General features: G+C 35.9%; 1 protein-coding gene across 1 annotated transcript in view; it reads right to left on the bottom strand.

Moving 5' to 3' along the window:
- The window catches only part of LOC149772770 (protein Wnt-4-like), a 71,171-nt gene that overhangs the window by 43,323 nt on the left and 1,364 nt on the right, over positions 1–26,484 (bottom strand). The window lies entirely within an intron of this gene.

Below are 26,484 nucleotides of genomic sequence, written 5' to 3'. Positions count from 1 at the left end.
ATTAATGCTGAGCGCCTAGCGAGGCAGCTGTTAGTATCATTTTTGTTAGTCCACACGTTGATAATGTATTTCTCGACCGGGGTTGGAACCCACGACCTCCCGCATCCTAGGCGGACGATATAACCACTAGGACTGAAAGCTTGTTAAAGCTACATCCAAATCACACGCACATACTCTTTGGAATACCTATGTTAGTATTGTAACAGGGATGAAAACATTTAAGACCACTCTTGCAAGAAGCACCTAAACCTTTTACTATGGATGCAGAACTATATTTAGGCTGCATCGTTTATCGAACAAGAATGATATCATTTTAATAATAATAATAATAATAATAATAATAAATTTATATATGGTAGCTAACTCCAACTTTTTACCAGCCCCATTACAAAAACAGACTACGCCAAGCAAGGAGTTCATCTTTTTAAGTTCAAACAAAATCCACACTTTGATAATGTTGAAAAAGAAAAATGAAACCTCTCCAATCACGATGTTGCGTGATTCTTTGCAGGGAAAAAGAGACGAGAGAATAAGAAGAGTCAATAACTTTGACGATAATTACTAATTCATAATGATCCAGCGTTTTATTCACTTCCCTGTGCCAGAGGAACCCATACAACAGGCATGTGCCATAGGAATCCATACCGCACACAGGCAGAGCTGTTCTATAAGCCCAGTGATAACGCGCCTCGATTACCTCGATACATACTAGACACTATCCGATAAGATGTAAGAAAGCATTTTCAAAGAGAAATAAATCTTTTCGTCGATTGAAAGAAATTTATTGTATCGGGTTTATAGTATTAATCAAAGAGGGACTATTAATGTATGAAGACACAAGGAAAAAGACTGAATTCCGAAGTTTTTAATTTACGCGTCCGTGTCTTGCCCGTGTCACGCGAAATTGTAGTACACTTTTTACGAGCGAATTAATTGGAAAATGCAATTGTCTTATACTAAGAACGAAATGGCGTTATTTGTTGCTTTCAACTGGCTGGAAGATTGTATATTCAAAGCATGTCTTCGTCTTCCTTTCCTGTTTCTGTCATTTTATAAAGAAGCAATGAGTTTTTTATTTTTAAATTTAATTACATTTAATTGTTCACTTGCTTTATGTCTTCGTTGGTTTTTACGTTCATGCTGACTGATAATTTATCATTCTCCTTGCATGTGAAGTTTCATTGCTTAACTTTGTTGTATAGACAGACGTACAGCAAAATAATTTGGAAAAAAGACAACAGAAAATAACAGTTTATAATAATCCTGAATGATTCTTAAAAAAATGAAACAGGGATTCTATTTATAGTATTGTTGGCGGTCATCCTGGCTTGTTCACATTTATGACCGTAGAAAAGCGTCGTCAGCATACCATTGGACAGACAATATTTCTCCATAAACATGATGGTGATTAGCGGTTTTTGTCACTCCGGCATGTTAAGGCCAAGAGTCAAGCAAGGCGCAGCCCCTGAGATCATCCTTAGAGGAGGAAGATAAAAGGAAATATAAAGTGATGGACATATATCACGGGAGTGGGGGAAGTATGGTCGTCCAAAATGAATACTTATCACCTACAATACAAACGCCAGAGGCAAAGACAGCGAAAATATAAGCCCACTTGATGTAGGACACTGTTGAAGCTATGTGCGTGTTAACTCGCCAGTAGTTTTACATGGATCATGCACGATTCAATGGACTTACAGAGTTTCGATTTACGGTACAGTCATCATATTTGGCGACAATTTTCCACAGTCTGGTAGAGAGAGACACATCTATGATTTATCAAAAGGAATTGTACAAGAGCACTTCTGACATGCGTCTTACCTTGTCATATATCTTGCAAAAACGTTTATTGTATTCGGTACTTTCCAATTACAAGCACAAAAGTGCAGAGGGGGTGAGAGATTTTTTAAGCAAATATGACTCAGATCTATATCGGTGTGGTAATTTGCAGAAAAAACAGGCATTACGTTCGCCTGAAATCTCTCCTCAAAAAGATAAACCGTAATTTGTTTGGACCATATCAGCCATTTATACGATTGGACTGTAGGATTGGCCAAGGAGTTACGTATTAAAAAATAGATGCTTTCGTAGCTTTTCTGTTGATCCATTTTTCAAAAATGGTCGAAGTGGTCCAAATGGCAGTTATCAGCCTACATTCAAGATATGATTAATAGGATTGACAAGAAAGTTTAGAATACCCTGATTAATCTCGTTCAACTAAACTTTCGCTTAACTCCGTGAGATATCCGTAATATTGTAGTCTTGTAACTTCCGAATGAAGCAGTCCCTTAATATGTATACGTGATTTGATTGGCTAATTAGACGATATTACCTTAAACGTCATTGGCTGTTAGAGACACACCTCATGCATCAGCGTCTGTATAATAATGATGCTTAATGAGATGAGATCCTTTAAAGTGTACAGTATAATGTTTTCACATGAGTGATCTCAGAACGTTTGTCGAGATAAATTTTGACAAAGCGATAAATATTCCTAGTCTTGCTTGTACAAAGTTTGACCGAAGGGTCTTATCTATCGGTGACAGCGATTAATGACTATCACACACTTTATGTCGGAGATTTCATGGATCCATGCGAGAGTTCGGTTGATGCATACTCAGTCCAGATATGATACATTTTGACGTAATTTGTATTTTGTGACGGCTACGTAACTGCAAGGATACTCCTCACAGAAGTCTATCTGGCGTCTATGTTGAAAGAGAACGAGATTTGATGAGCACGAAATCCGGACAATGAATTATGTATTTTTCTTCATATATTTTAAACGATACATTTTGATTGAGCAGAGATAAAATAAGAGATTTTAGAAACTACAATCAAAATAAATCCAACTGAATTATCATAGATTAATATTTATTTTTTGCAAGTGGAATTTTATCACATAATGTACAACGTTATGACAGTGGTACTGTCCTAACTAAGGTCAGGGACCCTATAGGCGTTTACTTAGCAAAATTAATTAAATGATGAATACAAAGAACGTCTCTTGAAACCTTTAAGTTAAAAAGCAGTAACATTATATCAGAAAGGAAGAATGTGGCAAGATAAATTTCATAGCATATTTTCCTTGTGTCATTGTGACGTCATGCATTAAATGACGTAATGGTATCATTGCATTCAAAACATCATTGCCTTTTCCAATGCGATTAGAATAACTTGACTCTCTGAAAGATACTCAGATATAATTATAAGTTACTGCATTTGTATGGGAAAATATGAACGAGTTTTTCGGATGTATATGCTGCACAACCTTGGGAGTGCAGAATGTCCATCCGACAAAACGAGTTCATATTTTCCCATACAAATGCTGTAACCTTTTTATTTATACGCTCATTTTCTTATTCTACCTAATGCTTAGTTATATTAACAAAATACACTACAAGAAACAAAGTAACTGAATGTATCCCGTATTCCAAACTAAATACACAAGCGCAAATTTATCATTACATAACAACAATACTATTACTGCGCACATAACTCCGCCCAGAACTTAGTCGCGCGCTCGACATAACCTTCGAAAGAAAATGGCGTGTCTAGTTAAAATTGAAATTTGGAGCCATATTGTGAATGAATGCGCATTGCAACAACTTTTCCATTTGATCTGGAATTAATAGATTTTGGTATTTTTCTTCTTCTTCTTTTCTACGAACTTTCGTGATTATGGACTGGATTTATATGTGATAATTCCACATGAAATACATCGGATTGAAGAAGAGAGGGAACAGCGTGTTGACATCTGCAAATGTGTTTCTGTTTCCGTCAATGAATGTTTTAAATTATAATGTGGGGGAAATATGAAGTGTTTCAATTGCAATTATCAAAACGACGCTATGCTTATTTCATTTGAGTGCAGTAAGGATGATGTAATTCAACTTATATTCGAAATTACAGTACAATTTCGAAATGTGTAATCAAGATTGAGAACCTATGACATGGCTCATGTAATTAGGATTTGCAGAAAAAAGAAAGTACATTTTAGGAAATTCAGGATGTAAAACTAAGTATATTTTTTGCCATTCTTATTATCAGCTAAAGGAGACAGTTTATGCCTTGTCACTTGTATGTTATTTGTAAGGACCCTTTATTGCGTCTACTGTATAGCTAGCCTAAATCAGAAACATTGTATCAAAAAAGTTAACGCGGTTTGTGCCAAAGCAGCCGGTATGTGGCAGTCCACGAAACAGCTGCTTTACTTCATTCAGAAACAAATTTAATCAACCAAACGTAAAGCGCCTACTACGCGAGTGTACAGTATTTGTTTACTAATGAAAAGTGCTGGCGTCTGCGTCCATTGTTTGTTTACAATATAAAGTAGTTCCTTTATGCACGTGAATGCAATATGAAGGTGTGCAATATCGTAAAATGCTGAACGATTCTGACAATGTAAAGTTAACGGAGAAATATATGAGCATATACTAATTATATATTAATGCATTTGTATGGGAAAATATGAAAGAGGTTTTTGGATGGAAACACTGCACGACCTTGGCTTCGTACTTTCCCCATACAAATGCAGTAACCTTTTTAGTAAATGCTCATTTTTCTATTCTACCTAAGGCTTAATAATATAAACAAAAATAAACTACAAGAAACAAAATAACTGAATGTATGCCGTATTCCAAACTAAATTTACAAGCGCAGATTCATCATTACACAACAACATTATTAATGCGCACATAACTCCGCCCAGATACATCTGAATTTAGCCGCTCGCTAGACATAACTTTCGAAAGAAAATGGCATTATGGTCTACTTAAAATTGAAATTTGGAGTCATAGTGTGAATGAATGCACATAGCAATAACTTTCCATCTGATCTGGAATTAATAGATTTTGTGTTTTTCGTCGTTTCTATAAAATTTCTTGATTATGGACTTGATCTATCAGTACCAAATCTACATGAAGTGCATCGGATTTCAGCGGCGACGGAGCAGCGTGTTGACATCTGCATGTGTGTTTCTATTCTGTCGTTGAATGTTTGAAATCATAATGTTGGAAAAATATGAAGTCTTTCAATTGCAATTATCAAAAAGACTCTATGAAATATAATGTTAATTTAATCTTGAGTGAGGTGAGGAGGATGTAATTACACTTGGAATATAGTTGAAATTACAGTACAATTTCGAAATGTATAATCAAGCTTGAGAACCCATGACATGGCTCATGTAATTCGAATTTGCAGAACTAAGAAAGTATATTTTGAGGAAATTCAGGATATAAAACTGTAAGTATATTTTTTGCCAATCTTATTACCAGCTAAAGAAGACATTTTATGCCTTGTCACTTGTATGCCATTTGTAAAAACCCAGCAATTTTATAAAATATGGCGTCTATCGCCCGCCTAAATCCGAAACAATGCATCAAAAAATTAACGCGGAATGTGGCAAATAGCTCATATGTGGCAGTCCACGAAACATATGCTTTAGTTCATTCAGAAACAAATTAATCAACCAAAACGTAAAGCGCCTAATACATGGGTGTACATGATTTGCTTACAGAGTAGTTATCATACAGCCATTGCTGCACATTTCTGATATCGCGTTCAGTCGCCTTCTTCATAGAAAGTTTTTTTTTAGTCTATGAATTAATCCATATTGTTAACGTTAGCATCTCAACTTTCGTTTGGCTCAAACAGTTAGTTTACTTCATCCACAGACAAATAAAAAAAATCAAAAGTGCTGGCGTCTGCATCCATTGTTTGCTTACAAATAGAAAGTCGTTCCTTTATTCATGCGAGTTCAATATGAATTACGCGCGAGTGCAATATCGTAACATATTGCACGATTCTGACAATGTAAAGTTAACCGGGAAAAGAGAGCAAATAATAATCACATACATACTTCCCAAATGTTTAAGCATTTGGCCGACTAACTTCCAGCTAAATGTGCGAAAAACAGAATCTTATAACATAATCGGTATATAAAATAACAATAGATGATGCGTTTTTTTTTTTAACAATCACTGAAATACCTGCACATCTAATATTTAATGCTTTTCTTGCAACGATATAAATGAAGAATTTTTTTTAACAAAACTCATTCGGTTTCGACTTTTGGTTGTGTTATTGTTAGTCATTACATGTCATATATTCACTCTGAAGTTATAGAGTCTTAAATCAACAGGGCAGTTTAAAACTGCAATTATTCATAAATGTGGTTTTCATACATGCCATGTTTTCTGGGGCAAACCAGGGTGATCAGTGAGATCACAAGCAGGGAGATTTTGTCAGAATCATGGAGATTAGGCTAACAATAATTTTTGTCGCAAACTTAAGTGCAAAAGTGCACATCGTACCGAAAGTTAGGAAATTAGCAGCAATGAATAATAGTTACTAAACTTTATTTTCTTATGTTATTCTCTTAATCTCATAAAATTAATGTCACAACCTTCTCACGAATCAATGTCTGTGCTTCAAAAGCTTGTGACACACTGATACGATGATTTCTCATTTGCACCATACTTTTCAAGATCGTTTTCCTCCACTAGTAATATTCAAGCATGTATCGCAAGTTGTGCAGTACATAACGCTTTATGCATTTTCACTACGTTTGACTTATTTAATTTCGTCTAACCGTGTACGGTTGAACTTGCAAACATGTTTCTTTTTTCCGATGGCGAATTTTCCTTTGAATCAATTAGCCTACGTTTCAACATGGTACCAAAATGATTACATTTCCAAACAGATCAAGAACTGTTTTATACTTGTCAGGTTGCCTGCAAGCAGTTATACTCAAGATATTACTCAATAGTGAAATATTGATGAGTAAAACAACTTACGCATGTACAGTACATGAATCAGTGTGTGTGTTACAAGCCGTAATATGATTAGCTGTTAGGTCGATAACAACTTGACTGATTACGATAGTCGTAAAAAAAGTTGGTTGTTGTTTATGCTGAAAATACCTATACTTGGCAGATTTTTAAAATTATTTCAGAGCGTTTTTGTTGGCAAATTAGTAGCTCAAAAGAGGGGGTCTAAGATAAAAAGACTACCGGGCAATCCGAGAGACTTGGCATCTTTGGGGGTGTCTTTTGAGCATGCGATGGAAGACGCTCAAGATGTTCCGATTGGATCTTAATGATGTCAACATTTACTCAAGGGGTCGGTTAAAAATGAATCCTCCTGAAGTAAACAGTCCGCCAGGCGGCGCATCATTAACCCTATATTCACTAGACTGTTATCTGCAAATGAAATGTGCAAATGCAGTCTGTACAGGCCGCAAGAACGAATATGAATGTGCATACGAGGGAGAATATGAAGCCTAATTGTCTTAATAATAAATAGTTACGAAAATAATAACGAATCTCAAGAAATCAGCACAGAATCATATTATACCCATTGTTTGCAAATATTGTCAAAATCAACTTGTAATTTCTAGTTTTCTGCATCACATGATGCAGTTGTCACCGATCTATAAGCTTCTTACAAAGCTTTGATAAGTATTATTCGGATGTAAACATAATCTATTTTGACTGACCCTATTATAGGGGTCATACATGTTGCCCCGAAGACACGTGAGAAATAATTTATATCATAACAACACATTTTAAGCAGTTACAAAGGAACATACTATCAATATTTTCCACATTAATAATTTGATGCCACTCTGGGTCCCACTTTCATGAAATGTTTCATCTTTTGGAGAAAAAAAATCTCTGCTAACATTGTGCATGCAGATTATCTGAAAACTACAACAGGAAACATGGAATAAAGCAGACTGGCTACATCAAGGCTTGACGTGGAGATATTTTACGTTTTCAAGCAGACTGGCTACATCGGGGCATGACGTTGATATAGTATACGTTTTCAAGCAGACTGACGATATCAAGGCTTGACGTGGAGATATTTTACGTTTTCAAGTAGACTGACGATATCAATGCTTGACCTGGAGATATCATACGCTTTCAAGCAGACTGACGATATCAAGGCTTGACGTGGAGATATCATACGTTTTCAAGCAGACTGACGATATCAAGGCTTGACGTGGAGATATCATACGCTTTCAAGCAGACTGACGATATCAAGGCTTGACGTGGAGATATTTTACGTTTTCAAGCAGACTGGCTACATCGGGGCATGACGTTGATATAGTATACGTTTTCAAGGAGACTGACGATATCAATGCTTGACCTGGAGATATCATACGCTTTCAAGCAGACTGACGATATCAAGGCTTGACGTGGAGATGTCATACGTTTTCAAGCAAACTGGCTACATCAAGGCTTGACGTGGAGATATCATACGTTTTCGAACAGACTGACGATATCAAGGCTTGACGTGGATATATTTTACGTTTTCAAGCAGACTTGCTATATCGGGGCATGACGTTGATATATCTTACGTTTTCAAACAGACTGACGATATCGAGGTCTGACGTGGATATATCTTACGTTTTGAAACAGACTGACGATATCGAGGCTTGATGTGGATATATCATACGTTTTCAAACAGACTGACGATATCGAGGCTTTACGTGGATATATTTTACGTTTTCAAGCAGACTGTCGATATTGACGTGGATATATTTGACGTTTTCAAACATACTGGCTATATCGAGGCATGATGTGGGCTTTGTTAGATAGCGATGACATCTCAGCATGGTTACATGCAAAATTTATTACAAATGTCTTGTACCATATACAGGTACGATGGTGTTATGCACCATATACCATGTACCTACCATACAACATACCATGTATCTACCATACACCATATACCATGTACCTACCATACAACATACCATGTATCTACCATACACCATATACCATGTACCTACCATATACCATGTACCTACCATACACCATATACCATGTATCTACCATACACCATATACCATGTACCTACCATACACCATATACCATGTACCTACTATACACCATATACCATGTACCTACCATACAACATACCATGTATCTACCATACACCATATACAATGTACCTACCATACAACATACCATGTATCTACCATACACCATATACCATGTACCTACCATACACCATATACCATGTACCTACCATACAACATATACCATGTATCTACCATACACCATATACCATGTACCTACCATGCACCATATACCATGTACCTACCATACAACATACCATTTATCTACCATACACCATATACCATGTATCTACCATACACCATATACCATGTACCTACCATACAACATACCATGTATCTACCATACACCATATACCATGTACCTACCATACAACATACCATGTATCTACCATACACCATATACCATGTACCTACCATACAACATACCATGTATCTACCATACACCATATACCATGTACCTACCATACACCATATACCATGTACCTACCATACACCATATACCATGTACCTACCATACAACATACCATGTACCTACCATACACCATATACCATGTATCTACCATACAACATACCATGTATCTACCATACACCATATACCATGTACCTACCATACACCATATACCATGTACCTATCATACACCATATACCATGTATCTACCATACACCATATACCATGTACCTACCATACAACATACCATGTATCTACCATACACCATATACCATGTACCTACCATACACCATACCATGTATCTACCATACACCATATACCATGTACCTACCATACACCATATACCCTGTCTGCGTAGGTTCGAGTCTCGGATTCGGCCAATGTGGGTATGTGATAAATTTTGCCAGTAGCTTCTCGAGGGTCGGTGGTTCTTTCCTGGAATTTCCCAGGTTCTTCCTCCACCATTAATAATGGCCGCCATGTATAGCTTATCGTGTGCTGAAAAATGGCGTTAAACCCTACAACAACAACAACATATGCCATGGCAAATTACAACACGAATAATAATTTTGTATAATTCTGATAGATAAAATGTGCATCTTCACGCCTTTATACAAAGAGAAAACTTACAGCAAAGTATGCCTTTCATTTAAGTGAATGAATCACAATTCCATTCTTAATCATGAGATTATAAATGTGTATGGGTGATAACTTTATGCTTTCATGAACCATAAGAACTCTAGAATTTTGGATATAGACCCATTTCAGCTATAATAAAGCACAAAATAATTCAAGCAAACAAAATTATATTTGTAGTTATTTGCTCCTTGGAAGCGAAAACTATCAAGATTTTTCAATCATTATTCTGCTAATGTTGCCATCCAGGTAACGATGTTTATTTCTTGGCGACATTCCAGAACAAAACTAAATCATATATGTATTTTATTTAAATACATAATAACACTGTTAAACACGTATTTATGTATTCGTTTCCCGTGTTCTAAAACTACATATTTCCTATAGAATACTACAACCAAAGTCATGCATTCACGCATCTCAAGGATGTCAACTCAGAAACATTCAGTGATGCATTTCTCGTTATTCTATTTTATATATATATATATATATATATATATATATATATATATATATATATATATATATATATATATATATATATATATATATATATATATATATATAAACCATCAGCCGTAAAGAGCAAAGAAATAGTAAGCACGTGCATTAGGAATGGCCTCGATAAAACTGCAGATGTGTAATGGAGACTGGAACGTTTGAATGGTCCTAAAGATAATTAATTTTGCTGAGGTTCATTAAATGAACCGTGCATGAGAGGTAGATTGGGGATTCGTATGTTTTTCGACAATGTATTTTATATTATGCTATTGCTCTTTATTACATTCCTTTCTACAGAGTTACAGAAATGTATTTTAATTAAACAGATGAACATGAAGTGTTGCATTCTAATTAGTTTATAATAACAATCAATAAAACACTGCCTTCAAATAACGTATTATTTGTGCAAGTTTTAGTTCCATCGTTCTTAGGAAATCTTTTACATGCAGATAACAAATAAAATGACCTTACGTATTTACATTGCTGATCTTCTCTATTTATGTCTCAGTTCCTGGTCCCTACATATTGATATTTATTATAATATGTACAGCTTTTGCAAAACATAATTAACGGTATCTGTCTTAATATAATTAATAACCGTTCGTGAAAATTACAATGTATGTATGGCTTAAAACATGTATTGCCCAATCGCCAAAAGTGGGTGAGGAAAAAAATATGCATGTACGAAAAAAAATTAGGTCTAAATAACAAAAATTGGATATAAATATGCTTAAGAAAAAGCCTAAACAGATGTTAATGAGTAAAGATTTTGATACATTCTAGCCAAATAAATGGCTTCTTATTTTGCATAGATCTTGTCATGTCTTAAATGTAAGAGGTACATATGAGATGGTAAGCTGTCTAACAAGCTTCAGAAATATGGAATAATGCAAGTGCATGTGCCGGAAACATGGATCTTACATCGGATATAAAGTTAACGAATGTTTTTTTTATATAAAAGAAAGAAATTTGATGAAAGACTTTGCATTGGAATCAAGTAAATTTTCTGTGGCAATAAGACCATAAGTTTCGTATATAAAAAAATGGCCAGAAACTAATCAGATTCGTTTTATGTATCACATCCAGGTTTCATTACACTCTGAACTTCGATCTGTGATGAGGTCTTCCGAATGATGGAATTCGCACAGTGACTTCAGATACAGCGAAATCCAAATGTGTATGTAATTGAAAACATTAAAGAAGCATCAGAAGACATGGTTTGGCATAAAGTTTAATAGTTTCCGGCATTCAGAAGAATATCGTGTGCAAATGAAACGGACCAAGTTAATTATTTGGTACAAAGTAACGCATACATGCAGCTTAATTGTTTCTACAGCAATAATCATTTCGCGGAGAAGAATAAAACAAATATTAAAAGATGTACATTGTCTATTTTTAGCAGAATGCACAAGATGGATGACTATTGTTTATGTGAAATGGATACACCATGCACATTTGGCCACCATAGCTGTATATACCTGAAGATGAGAGTAAATAATTCATTTACGTCTATGTACTTTATTAAATATGAGTTTTAAATCCAATGGAAAAAAGAGCCAAAACAAAACATGTGAGTAATTGCTCAGAGTTTTTTTTAATTCGGTATGTTTTACAGGGTCTCTTTCTTTTAAAGGATTTTGTTCCCTTGCAATATCAAAATTCGTTAACATCCGGGCTAAACACGGCTATGTATCTGCTTCCGGTAGGTGGAAACAGTCGGTTTACTTGGGAGTTACCCTTCATCATGCCCTAAAATTTCCAACTATGTTGTCATAGAATTACACAAAAATTGTTCGTGGTAAATTTGGGGAATTAAGTAATCAGATCGATACATATCAATTCATTCGTAGGAGGTAAATAGCGGGTTTCGTTTAAGTACATGATTTAAATATCAGAAACTAAATAGCCACAGGTCCTAGGCAAATTGGATTCGCTTGCATCGTTAAAAATCCAAAGCCAAACTATAGTGGAAAAATCAATAATTTCGTTTGAACCCATACACATTATAAATTAAAGTCCATAATTACATCGAACCCCAGCCAGAAGTAGCTAAATAGACGTAAGGATAAACTTAAAACAACATTTACGTAGGCTGAAATTTATTTTATTTCTAGTTGTTGCCTTTGTGCTTGGTAATTATAACACTTATTACGATATCTTTTTGCTCGAATTTCATAAGCATTAGAGGAGTGCATGCTGATATTTCTCATTTTCTTTACCGCCATAAAACTGAAAAAAGTTATTTCAGTGTATCGCACAACTGTTTTATGCTATTTTTGATTTTTTAAACGTCTGTCTAATTGCACATAATCTTCAACGTTTTCAGTGAACCAATCATATATTTCTTTGGAGAAATCCCAATATCTGTCAGAGCGATGGTGGAAGGGAGGTATAAGATACAAATAGATTGGGGAGAAGTCCCGAATCTCAAAGAAAGTTCATGAATAGTATCTTGAAACCAATGACAGTACAATACAGTAGCTGCAAATGGGACTAATACAAGATTTATATCCACCTAAATAGATATAAATGTGTTATTGGGCGAGACACGAGAAGAAAGTTCTTGACCCAAGTACGAGGTTGGTGGTTTTCTCGCCCTAACGCCAAGAACCTTGTACCAGGACCCCCAAGAACCCTCTTTTCGGGTGAACCCACATCATCTCTGTGGCGGGAGTATACACGAATAAAGATGGCGTAACATACAGAGCGTTTATCAGCCATGCTTTATATTTTCAGATCAGCTGTTAGGATGAACACATACTGGAACAAGCATGAACATAAGAGAACATGTTCTAGGCGTGTGGGTGAAATCCTCCAAAATGTCGGCCAAAGACGGCTCTAGCCAAAACCTACTTCAGCAAAAAGATGTTGAATATAGCAGCGTACTCGCTTTCTGAGCATAATGCTATTTCAATCAGAATTTTTCCTACACCAGCACTGAACGAAGCCGAGAGTGCATATGAAAAAGTCATCAGGCACTTTGTACTACCAGATAGATCCGTCTACAGAAACTGATCTGTGGAATTAAACGAAGCATGCAACTACAACATAAACAAGACTTGCTTTTACATAGCAATAGGAAAGGGAATCCATAGAAAAACTTCCACCTGCTCTGATCAAATTTGAACAAAAAGGTAACTGTTACTCTAAATAACTACCAGGCTAAATCGGATCTTTGTAAGCATTATCACATACGCACGCACGCACATACAGCATACTTCATGGGAACTGACAAACGAAGTCTTGCATTATGGAACGTGGTAGCTTAATCTCTCTCTCTCTCTCTCTCTCTCTCTCTCTCTCTCTCTCTCTCTCTCTCTCTCTCTCTCTCTCTGGTATACATTGTATTTTGCATCTATAGTTGCTATAATGCCGGTGGAAACAGTACCAACAAAAGACATGTGCTCAATATCGCAATATTTTTCTTGTTGCATTAAGTATGTACTGCCTTTTTAATCGTATTTAAAAATGTATTGATTATAATGACAAAAGGGTATGTTTTGTATTTCTATCAATTACTGACTTTATCATTTGTTTGGTTTACAAGACTGTAGCCATCATGGTTATTACTATCAATATCGTTATGCTAGAGTTGATAATATTTCTAAATTACAAGTGATTACATTATTTTAAAAATCCTAGCACTTTGACATTGAAAGCGCCCAAGTCTTTTAAAACATGGCCTTCCCCTCTATTAGTAGGACCAAAATTGGTTGAAAGTTTGACCCAGTATGCAATGAGGATGATATGGGAGTATAAATAAGGATTATTTAGAAGGTCCGTTCTCCAAATGTCTTCGTTTGTCCGTCCAGATTAAAATCACTATTATTTATGTCTATATTTTAACCTAAAATGGCCGACCCTGTATGCAGTTATATTTCGTATCAACGATTGTATTGTTTTTAATTTAAGAAGAGAACTGGGCCTAGTCCACAAGTTTTCACAACTTACCAAATGGACCTTCCCCTTACAAGATTTATTCACAGACATCACTGTACAAGAGACAGCATTAAACATGCAATGATAAAAGCACTATACAAATCTCCAAGAAAGTACAACAATACTAAAACAATATTTTTCAACGGTGTGTGTGTGTGTGTGTGTGTGTGTGTGGAGAACCCTAACGAAGACATTATTTTATGCTTTGAATCCATGTGGACCGAACTCTCTTAGACAGGACGTTTAGTATTTTAAGTGATCAAAACTTGTATCTGAGGATACCATCCATAATTCATCGACATGTAAAAAATAAAAAGTGCGCTTAGTCATGATGGAATATGGGCTGGTGTGTGCAGGCAAGGCGATGGGTGCCTGTATGATAGTATTATTTGTTTTAAATATTAATTCTGCCTACTATCATCAAACATTTTCCATTAGAATCCAGAGATAGAACTTTCCGTTCTGTCTGGTGTATATTTATAATTCTCTATAATTAATCCAGTATACCTTGATTTCTTTGATAGGAATCCGGAATGACTTTGTAGACAGATGATAATTAATTACTGTGTCGTCATGCAAGTGTGTCTGCTGCACACGAGTGCATATAATACCGATTCAATTGCATCACTTTTTGATGATGTGTGCTTAGACGTGATGGAATATGGGCTGGTGTGTGCAAGCATGGTGAAGGGTGCTGTTTACCGCGGACCTGGATTCGAATCGACGTAGACTACAAATTAAAATTATCTAACCTCTATGATAATATATATATAAGTTCAGACTGCAAATAGTCAGAACATCATATCTTTATTTTGGTCGAACACGCAAAGCATTGTCTTATTATCCGGAAAGCATTTAAACACTAACACTCCAGAACGTTCACTGATTTTTCGATAATATTGCCAAACTATCAGGTATTAACCACTCTAACAAAAACTCTCCACCTTAATTACATTATTTGAATCACATTATGATTTCACTATTATACATCCGAATACATAAAGGTAATGATAAATTTGTTCCTGGTGGCAGTTAATCCGTTTAAGCAGTCGGTTTGCCGTATCCAGAAGTTCAGTTGTTAATCGTAATCACTCTGTGGATTTTAGTGATTGTCTGTGATTAATACTAAAGAAGATTTTTTAAAATTAATAAACAGATAGGCAACCATCCCCAATTTCCTGACCCGACTTGACCATCTGTCTGCCTCTTGAGCTGAGGACAATGCCCCCACAACAGGTGAAGATAGTGGTCTGAAGCAGAGTGGCCACCAGTTCCTATAAAGGTAAATGTCGATCCAAATGATGGTGTCGGTCATGTTAGTTATCAGAGGGCTTAGAGCAGACACTGATAAACCGATTTAATTAAAGAACTAAGTGCTGGGATTTGATTGCTCCTAGGTTTTGATCTGGTGCTACCGGGGAACAGTCGACAAGTCTAACCTTTATGAATGGAGCCGAGGTCAATCAAATAGTAAAATGTCTTCAAGAGATCCGTGATTTTAACGTACACATGGCAGCCGTAAGTCTTTAATCCAGCGTAAGAGATAATATGCCAAGAATACACACAGCCATATCATACAGAAATGAATGTTGATTTAACATCGTTCACCAATAAATCAGTCTGAACGTTGTGTCCGAACTCAATTCGGAAGTACGCTTACCTACATGAAAAAGTTGTATCAGGATTATTTTTGATAACTACTTGACACACAAAAAGTTCAAAGCATGTTTAAAATTCTTCGTGTAGAACTTATCCACCATTGTGAATGTTATAGAAATTCCCTGCTAATCTGACGGTACAAAGTGTCTAGCAAGGTTCATACGTTTTCATATCTGCTTTAACTGGATGAAGGTAGTTTCTATCAGCCTCTCCTCTCTCTTGCCTCCGTAAGATCTACCAAAACGAAGTTATGTTTCCCCATTCCTCCACAATTTTTTATATATAATAAAAACGAGTTTTTCATGCAACGCCAAAACGAGGCTTTCTCAGAGTTTGGAAAAGTGATTTGTATGGTTTATGAAAAAAGGGAAATAATACGACATTGAGACGATAAGCTGATGTCATGATTTACTCAAAAGTTGCAATCAATGAAGTTTTTTTCCAGAACCTCCTATAGGGGCAGAACTCAAGAGCCACGTTGGTGTCTCACTGAATATGATGGTTTGGTTTTAATACTATGAAATGACGTGACCATTACACAAGACATCATCAAATTAACACCACTTGTTGCCAAAACGTTATCGCAGAACAATACCCAATCCCAAACTTTATCTTAAGTAATGGGGCGGTGCCATCATGATATTGCAAACGTTAGGACCTTTCTCCGTACCAAACTGATTGCCTTACATTTGTTGGTAAAATGTCCTCTGGAGAAAACCGTACCCTTTGACAAATACCTGCTATTTTATTTAGTTTGTATTTATTCTGATCTTTACTCATATGAGTCTTTGGTGTTAGCTTAGATAATTTTGTATTACATTACTGGAGCAAACATTCGTAAGATTCTTAACTTTCAGTGATGGACATTGCCGTTAAAAGAACTTATGCAGACGCCATAATGTACCAAGGACTTAACAGTGAGCCACCATATTTTATTTGGTTCTTAGCTCTCGTTATTGATAGGATTTATATTTAAGTACAAAGAACAATAGCATCGTTCTTGTTCTTGTTTGCTAATCCAAGGGAACGACGAAATAAGGATAGGTTGACATAAGGATGAAAGTATCGTTACGTCTGCCATACGTTCTGAAAGAGTACAAATTATGGGAAGCGGGAGTTAGAACAGGTCAAGGATCTATTAGAGGACGGATTTTCACCGGCAATCTAATCGGTAATTTTGATGACGTGGAAATAACATACGTGGTATAACAATGGCACGTCACAAGATGGCATATGATGACAATATGACGCAACACAACAGACAACATCACTTTAACATACAGACATTCCCGCCTTCCCAGTCTCGTCTAACGTTGCACAGTGCTCCAAGTATCTATTGACTGATTTTTCATTGTTTGTATTGGGGTTTATATAATATTGACTTTCAAGATTAATTTTAATGTACTGTTTTTCATATACAGTCTTTATATTTATTAACAAAACTCAGCATTGGTCTATTTTCAGAAGCGCATCGTGGACCAGTCATATTGTTCTGGTAAAGCTTCTATGCTTTCTCAAGATTTCCTCGAGACAGTGGACCAGTCAATGCGTACGGTTGCGTTATGAACTCAAAACGCTCAGTAGCATCATACCGAGTGTATTTTATAACAGGAATTTGTGATCTTCAAACTGTACAAATAATGTGAGCTTTTATTTGCTTATTCAGCTATTTCGATCTGTACACTATTTTCATATGCATTTCTTTGTAATGACCGTTGCAATGACCTGGGAACAAATATTCAACTAATCATCGTGCAAGAAAATACACAGCAACCAACTAATGAAGATTTTAATTCAAAAGTTTATGGCATTGTTATCTACGCCTGTTATGTGTTTATGATTGGTTAATAACGCTGACATTTGAAAGCATCAATGTTTCAAAAAGTCATTATTCAAACACTTCACACGTGTTCATGGGGAACCGCGGGTTGCCTTGTGTTCTAAAGGACTTGCCTTGTGGATCACTGCAATCTCACCTCTGTCTGCGTGGGTTCGAGTCTTGGACTCGGCCAATGTAAATACGTGAGAAAGCCGGCTAGTAGCCTGTCATGGGTGGTTGGTTCTGTATGGGGTTTTAACGGGTTCTTGCTCCACTAGATATTCATATACACGTATAGCCTATCATGTGCTGACAAATGGCGTTAAACTTACAACAACAGATGGCCATGCTAAAATTGTCTAACACGTTAGTTTTCCGCTTTTTTCAAAATGCCATAACTGTTTCATAAAGCAACATTAATACAAAGTTTGGTATTGTTTCTAACAACGATCGATCAAGTTAATCCACTGGTATGTCTGTGAAGTAGCAATACAAATCATCTACCTTGAATTTTGCAATCCAGTGAATGCAATACAACAGTAAATTAAAGGTAAGTTTATATTTTAAAGGAATGTAATATAACTGTTGAATGTTGTCTGCAAAATAAAAACCAGGACATTTGAAAAGCAATTGTTCTGATGGAAAAGCGCGAACATAAACTTTCAAATATCGTTTCAGTCTCAAACATTGGAACTAACATTTAACAAAACGACCAAACAACATACACTGAGAAAGTAGTAAAAGTTGATTATCAAATTATTTTATAAGTCGAGCCAAACTGCAAACATCAAAGATTCAGATCTGCAGTAACATAATGCGCATGCAGATCAGGGTCCATGTTGTTTGTTCTACTGATTACTCCTGCAGATCAGGGTCTATGTTGTTTGTTCTACTGATTACTCCAGCAGATCAGGGTCTGTGTCGTTTGTTCTACTGATTACTTTTGCAGATCAAGGTCTATGTCGTTTATTCTACTGATTACTCCTGCAGATCAGGGTCTATGTCGTTTGTTCTACTGATTACTCCTGCAGATCGGGGTCTATGTCGTTTGTTCTACTGATTACTCCTGCAGATCGGGGTCTATTTCGTTTGTTCTACTGATTACTCCTGCAGATCGGGGTCTATGTCGTTTGTTCTACTGATTACTCCTGCAGATCAGGGTCTATGTCGCTTGTTCAACTGATTACTCCTGCAGATCGGGGTCTATGTCGTTTGTTCTACTGATTACTCCTGCACATCAGGGTCTATGTCGTTTGTTCTACTGATTACTCCTAATAAATTGCACAGACCCAGATCTTATGGCGCAGATATGGGTCTGTTCAGTTTTTTGCAGTTAAACTAGACTTATAAGCGAGTAGCGAGTATGTACAATAAGTTTTTGGTCATAAAAAATGTAAAAATGTAAGATGGTTCCCTGTTTAAACTTTAGCACATATTTTTTAAAATTAAAAATAGTTTGATAGGAAAACTTACTTTGATATATGTTGTCCGTGTAAAAATACGATGGAGACTGATAACCATATTACTGCAGATATTTATAATTCTAAAATAAATATTTTTCTACACGACGTTTAGACTTGATTAAGAACGTGAGGTATATAATTTAAATTTTATACAAAATAAAATTACCTGGAATTTCATGTTAAAATTAATCAGATTATTTTCTTTGCGTAAGCAATATATTGTATAGATGTGGATATAGATGTTGATTCATCAATTAGCTAGGTAATATATTGTCTAAATTCAATGCCATGGATTGACATCATAAATTTAAGTCATATTTTTTACTTACGAATCTAGCTTTCTTGATTTCTACAGAATGATAACGCGTACTCAAAACAAAGTTATATGTACGTTTTTATGTCACTAGTGAAAAAGATGTCACAATGTAGGTTGTTTAGCAGTAGTTAATCAAGAAGCTCATCCCTCCGCCTTGGATCCTAGCCCTCCGCCTTGGATCCTAGCCCAAGTCCCAAGCCCCATTAATCACCCCTTTTAATCACGATCCTCTCCATAAATCAACCTAGTTGGAACTATAAGGTTTCATTATGCTAAAGTTTTCGAAAGTGCCAGTAAAAAACGTTCTGTAGATTTGTAGTTGTGGCACTTGCAGATAATATCTGACTTTATTTATGACTGACATGGAAATATCAGTGAATATAGGGCTGTGATACGGGAAAAAATATATTTATTTGTTTATATATTTATTTATTTATTTAATTATTTAAAGATGAAGTGGATATGATGGAGACATTACTTCAATGAGCCTAGCGATTGTCCATTCCGTCATTGTTGTTGTATATTGATGCAATGATATCATTTGAAGAAGATAAGGAGCAGATGGAAATAATAATAATAATAACAATAACAATAACAATAACGACGACTATGGTGATAATAGTGGTAGATGTGGTGTTGGTGCCAATGGGAAACGAATGAGGGAGACGAAGAAATAAAAGCAGCAATAATCAAAACTGGTTTTTGTTCCTGACTTCTTCATAGCGGGAACGTTTCTTTGCTCGATGGATTTGCGGAACAGTATGGATTTATCTAAACCTGGAGCAGGAAAGTCATACTCAATTAAAGGATCTTGTCAGAGAGTTGATGAAACATAGTCTGTCGGATTTCAGATTGCAGAAGACATGATATCAAATCTAGTGAAATGAGTTATCTATTTATTGCAGGTGGTTGCTAGACGTTCTAGATGAAGAGTCAGCTCGCAGATTATAGATACACTATATTACCTGTACAGGAGAGAGAGAGAGAGAGAGAGAGAGAGAGAGAGATTACGACGCGAATTTTCGGACTAAAAGTTATAATATCATCATCTTTCAGCCACTTATCACGTTTGATTTAAGATTACATCCAACTACGTCATCACTTTAGAAAACAGTCCATACAGGAGGAAGAAAATTTAGTTATGCATGCATTAAAGCCCAGAGGAAGGGTGTCTGTACCTACACCTCATCTACCTACGCATCTGTCCATAAGTGAAATCTGATAAAATAGTTATCTCTCCTAATTTATTTTTAAATAAACATCGTGAATTTGCCAGAGGCTAGTTATTTGACTCAACCTTCAAGTCCCGAGAAGAAAGAGAGAAGAGAAGAAGGAAGATATGTATGTAAATGGTTCGAGTAATACTTTCAAATTACGTCATTACTGCGTGTGACAGACTCAGTAAGATGGTAAGAAAGGGGGTAGGGAGGGATAGGGGTGGTATTCAACGCTCCGTTTACAGGTCTTGCTATCTAAAATTGTATGCTTCTTCGAAACATTGATCCCGATGCAAGCACAAATTGTAAAACATAAACTAAGTTGTTTTTTGTGTTTGTTTATTATTTGTGGCCAAACTGACATTTTTACCAAGTGGTGAAAACCGTCTAAAATCTTTAACAGGCAGTAGGACCTTTCTACTACCAGACTAAGAGCTGAGTGTTAACTATTTTCAAGAACTACAGTTTAGTTGAAGTTGAAGTACAAGAATTGAAAGCACATGATAAAGAGTAGTCACGAACGTCGAATAGAAACTAAAAACACGGTAGAGAGTGTTCACGAAGGTCGAATAGAAACTAAAAACACGGTAGAGAGTGTTCACGAAGGTCGCATAGAAACTAAAGTACATGGTAGAGAGTGTTCACGAAGGTCGCATAGAAACTAAAGTACACGGTAGAGAGTGTTCACGAAGGTCGCATAGAAACTAAAGTACATGGTAGAGAGTGTTCACGAAGGTCGCATAGAAACTAAAGTACATGGTAGAGAGTGTTCACGAAGGTCGAATAGAAACTAAAAACACGGTAGAGAGTGTTCACGAAGGTCGCATAGAAACTAAAGTACATGGTAGAGAGTGTTCACGAAGGTCGCATAGAAACTAAAGTACACGGTAGAGAGTGTTCACGAAGGTCGCATAGAAACTAAAGTACACGGTAGAGAGTGTTCACGAAGGTCGCATAGAAACTAAAGTACATGGTAGAGAGTGTTCACGAAGGTCGCATAGAAACTAAAGTACATGGTAGAGAGTGTTCACGAAGGTCGCATAGAAACTAAAGTACATGGTAGAGAGTGTTCACGAAGATCGCATAGAAACTAAAGTACATGGTAGAGAGTGTTCACGAAGGTCGCATAGAAACTAAAGTACATGGTAGAGAGTGTTCACGAAGGTCGCATAGAAACTAAAGTACACGGTAGAGAGTGTTCACGAAGGTCGCATAGAAACTAAAGTACACGGTAGAGAGTGTTCACGAAGATCGCATAGAAACTAAAGTACATGGTAGAGAGTGTTCACGAAGGTCGCATAGAAACTAAAGTACATGGTAGAGAGTGTTCACGAAGGTCGCATAGAAACTAAAGTACATGGTAGAGAGTGTTCACGAAGGTTGCATAGAAACTAAAGTACATGGTAGAGAGTGTTCACGAAGGTCGCATAGAAACTAAAGTACATGGTAGAGAGTGTTCACGAAGGTCGCATAGAAACTAAAGTACATGGTAGAGAGTGTTCACGAAGGTCGCATAGAAACTAAAGTACATGGTAGAGAGTGTTCACGAAGGTCGCATAGAAACTAAAGTAAATGGTAGCGAGTGTTCACGAAGGTCACATAGAAACTAAAGTACATGGTAGCGAGTGTTCACGAACGTCGAATAAACTAAAGACGGATGTTGCTAAAACAAGAACTCAAAATAAACCTTATACAACATTTTACTTTAAATTCGAATACTGACCTTACATAAAAAATTAAATTATTAGCACATTTTTGTGTCATGTTAAAGACATAAAATCCAATCGACATAAAAAAATCAACTCTGTATCACTTTGTGTTTGTTTAGTCCGACCGGTGTGTTATACACTTCGCGTCGATTGATAATGGCGTGTGATAGCTTATAAGTAAAGTTTATATTCGTTAAAGAGACACTGGTCTCTCACGATTTATTTGACAAAATTAGGCTTTAATATCCATAATATACGCAGCGAAACGTTTTCCACGTTTTTATAAAAAGATGTGTTTAAATTAGTACCAAAAAACAAACATTTTTAAAAATTGTAAATGTTCTAAGAAAAGCAATTCTATGAACAAGAGTGGATACGAATGACAGAATAATTATTTTAGTTGTATATATTCGGAGTGGTTTCAATTTTTTTGTTATCTGTGTCATGAATTTCAGTAATCTATTCTTAGTAAATGTTTAATGATTAAAATATGCACAATTCTTTTACAGAAGTTTCTTTCTACAGAAAGAGTTATTATATATTTATTTGTTTATTCTGCAATATGAAGGTTCATTGACAATGCTGACAAAGTCCATAATTTATCCGAATATATTTGACATAACAGAAGCTTGAGGTGATCTGCGTCCCATTCCAAACGCAATATAAAAAAACACACATACACACATGCAATCGAGCAGAAATAAAATGACAGCAACATTTCATCTTGTAATACATTAATATTTTCTCAGCTAAATCTGGTGGAGGGTATAGCTGATTTATATTATACCGTTAAAAACTTTCTGTATAAACTCCCAGAATAGGCCGTAAAAGTATGGGTTGTAAATATTTTAGATTTCAGCATTGTTCGTGTCAGATTGCCAATAGTTCGTATTTCTCACATTTCTGATCAAATCTTGCACGAACATCGTTTACATATCGTTTACTAGCATTAGTTGACAGTTAGATATCTTGCTCATCAGAATAAAGTCTTTGACTTAAGCATACACACAAACACTGCTCTGCCTGCAAAGATAACACATTTTTAAATCTATCATTGAATAATGTGACATAACAAGTCAATCTTATCCGCCCGTGTCATACACGCCGGTTTAAACAGTTAGCGACCTTCGTGTAGATCAACTGGCTAGATATACCCAGTGTTCCCACTTTTTTAAACTATTACCTTATATAACATATAATGCGTGGTTTCATTTACAAAATAAATAACATACATAAATCGCTTAACTCTCTCTCTCTCTCTCTCTCTCTCTCTCTCTCTCTCTCTCTCTCTCTATATATATATATATATATATATAATGTAAAATGGATGGCGTTAACAACACAATAATAATAATAATAATAATAATAATAATAATAATATCGCAACCCTATCTCACCCCAAAATATCAACAAGTTACATTTTAAGGTTTGATCTAAAATCAGATGTTCAATGTTGAAATGAAAACAGCAATAACAACGGTGAAATAAAAGATTGTAACCGTCATAAAACCGATAATTATAACAGCTGATATTACAAAAATATCCTGGATTCATATCTATCTTACTTTATCGAATTATAAACAGAGGGGCAAGCAAATCTCTATCCATTGAAAACGCTATTATTATTCTTTGATATTTGCTTCGTTATTGCAGTGGTGATGAAAAGCTGCCAGCGTTTCTGTGTAAACGAAATCGACTGTGCTCTCTGCGATTATGAAAGACGTTGTAGTGTATCGCTTGTTTAACATGCATTTGAGTCAATGACACATTTCTAATTTGAACACAAAAACGGACATAAGCATGCAAACGAAACGAACCAATAAAAAGGGGGAAAAACAAGAATTAATTGCAGCATACGTACAGCCCATTACGGCCCAGTCGAAGTTTGTTATCATCGACTCTGAAAAAGTTCGATACAAGATGTAAAATTTATTTAATAAACGGGTATTTACTTAAATCTTGCTCGACAATAACAGTGAGCTTACGTCCGATTTGGGGGACCCGAGTGGCCGAGTGGTCTAAAGCGCTCTCCGTTACGGATCACTGCCATCTCACCTATGTCTGCGTGGGTTCGAGTCTCGGCCAATGTGGGTATGTGAGAAAGCTTGCGAGTAACTTCTCTCGGTCGGTGGTTCTTTCCGGGGTTTTCCACGAGTTTTTCCTCCACCATTAATACTGGCCGTGATGTATAGCCTATCGTGTGTTGAAAAATGGCGTTAAACCTGACAACAATAACTACTACGTCCCGATTTAATATATTGCATTTCTCGTTACCGTCACGCGAGACAAACAATAACAAACAACCATGGTCGTATTTAGATTTCACCTATCGCAGAATGCTATCACTGATAATGCGTTAAGAATTTGTAACGTGCTATGCAAGCACAGCAGGCACGGGGTAATACATGTGACATATGACAAATCTAATAAAGCATCAGAAGGTAATACGATAAAGAGATGTCAGTAACTAGAAAATCCTAATCACACTTTAGTAAAGGTTGTAATGGATGCTTTAACAGGGTCAAGCACACACACACACACACACACACACAGATCGAGATCGAGATCGAGAGAGGTCCTTTTGAGACCATAAATCTAAGTGTCGTTCTCTGTTAAGAATGCATGACTTATTTTCTACTTTATGTTTCCATGGATTTAGGAAAGGAACTCCATTAAGGATGCTAAGAAAGGTTAATTTGGTCCGTTTTATTGCTCTTCTTAATGAATTTGTTCTAATGATGATACAAAATTGTAGCATGATTATAAAAAATAAAATCACGAGATATAGCATAGGGAATGAAGGGTTGTATGCATAGGTTTGGTTTTTGTCGTTGTTAACTACGTTTTCCAGCACATGAAAGGCTGCCAGTAAAATTTCTGGCGGGTGAATCCCGGATCCCCCCCCCCCCTTGACCCTGTTTTAATATTTGGATCAAAATCTTAAGAGCCTATTATTTAGCATGGCCTAAGCGATAAACAGGAAAACAAGCTAGTAATTTAGCCCATTAAAAAACTATTTAATTTGTGAAAACCAATGTAATTCAGCAACATGTTAAATATATTTATACAAATATATGTGATTGTTTCTACAAATATAGGCAACAGTAAAATGTGATATACATCTGTCTCAGTCTGTATTATTAAAATTGCAATCTTCCTCTTTCTTTCTTTCTTGTTTTTTTTTTCTTCACACGTACACACGCACACACATACACACAATACTGATACATATTTAAAGACAAAGGTATCTATTACCTGCAGTACCTCTAAAAACTCAGACAAAACAGTAAGAATAATGTAAATAAAGAAACATGTTGTGAATTATAACATCATAACAATATAGCTCCCTTAAACAGGAAGCTGATGGGACCAGAATGTAAGGTATGTATAAAGAGGTTTACTGATTTTCAATATTACAACATCAGTACCAATACTAAGTGTCTGGCCGGTTTGCAGAAGGAAACGGTTTGCAGACTGGCCTGTTTGCAGAAGGGCCATTTAGCAAATGGGGACTTCGCAGAGGTCCTATATATGTCGATTCTACTGAATATGAAAACTGACTTTTTATCGCATGTGTATAATAATAATAATAATAATAATAATAATGTAGTGCGAAAAAGAAAAAAGAAAGAAAGAAAGAGGAAGATTGCAATTGTAATAATACAGAGAGAGAGAGAGAGAGAGAGAGAGAGAGAGAGAGAGAGAGAGAGAAAACAATTTAATGTTACAGATTGGGTCCGCTGCTGGTTCTGGCAGTGAAGTGTGCATATATCACCGGTGAGCGTAACCTGAGGGCTTCAGGCGCCCCAAATCGCGCGTGAGTCACACGCCGGACAATAACGGATCACTTGGCCGTCTCATTTAATTATAAGATGTAGATGGCTGATACATAGTTGATATATAGGGATCGA

The sequence above is a fragment of the Sinohyriopsis cumingii genome, unplaced genomic scaffold (assembly GCF_028554795.1).
Source record: "Sinohyriopsis cumingii isolate HCF-2022 unplaced genomic scaffold, ASM2855479v2 utg001176l, whole genome shotgun sequence".
Lineage (NCBI taxonomy): Eukaryota > Metazoa > Mollusca > Bivalvia > Unionida > Unionidae > Sinohyriopsis > Sinohyriopsis cumingii.
This window is presented reverse-complemented; position numbering and strand designations above follow the sequence as displayed.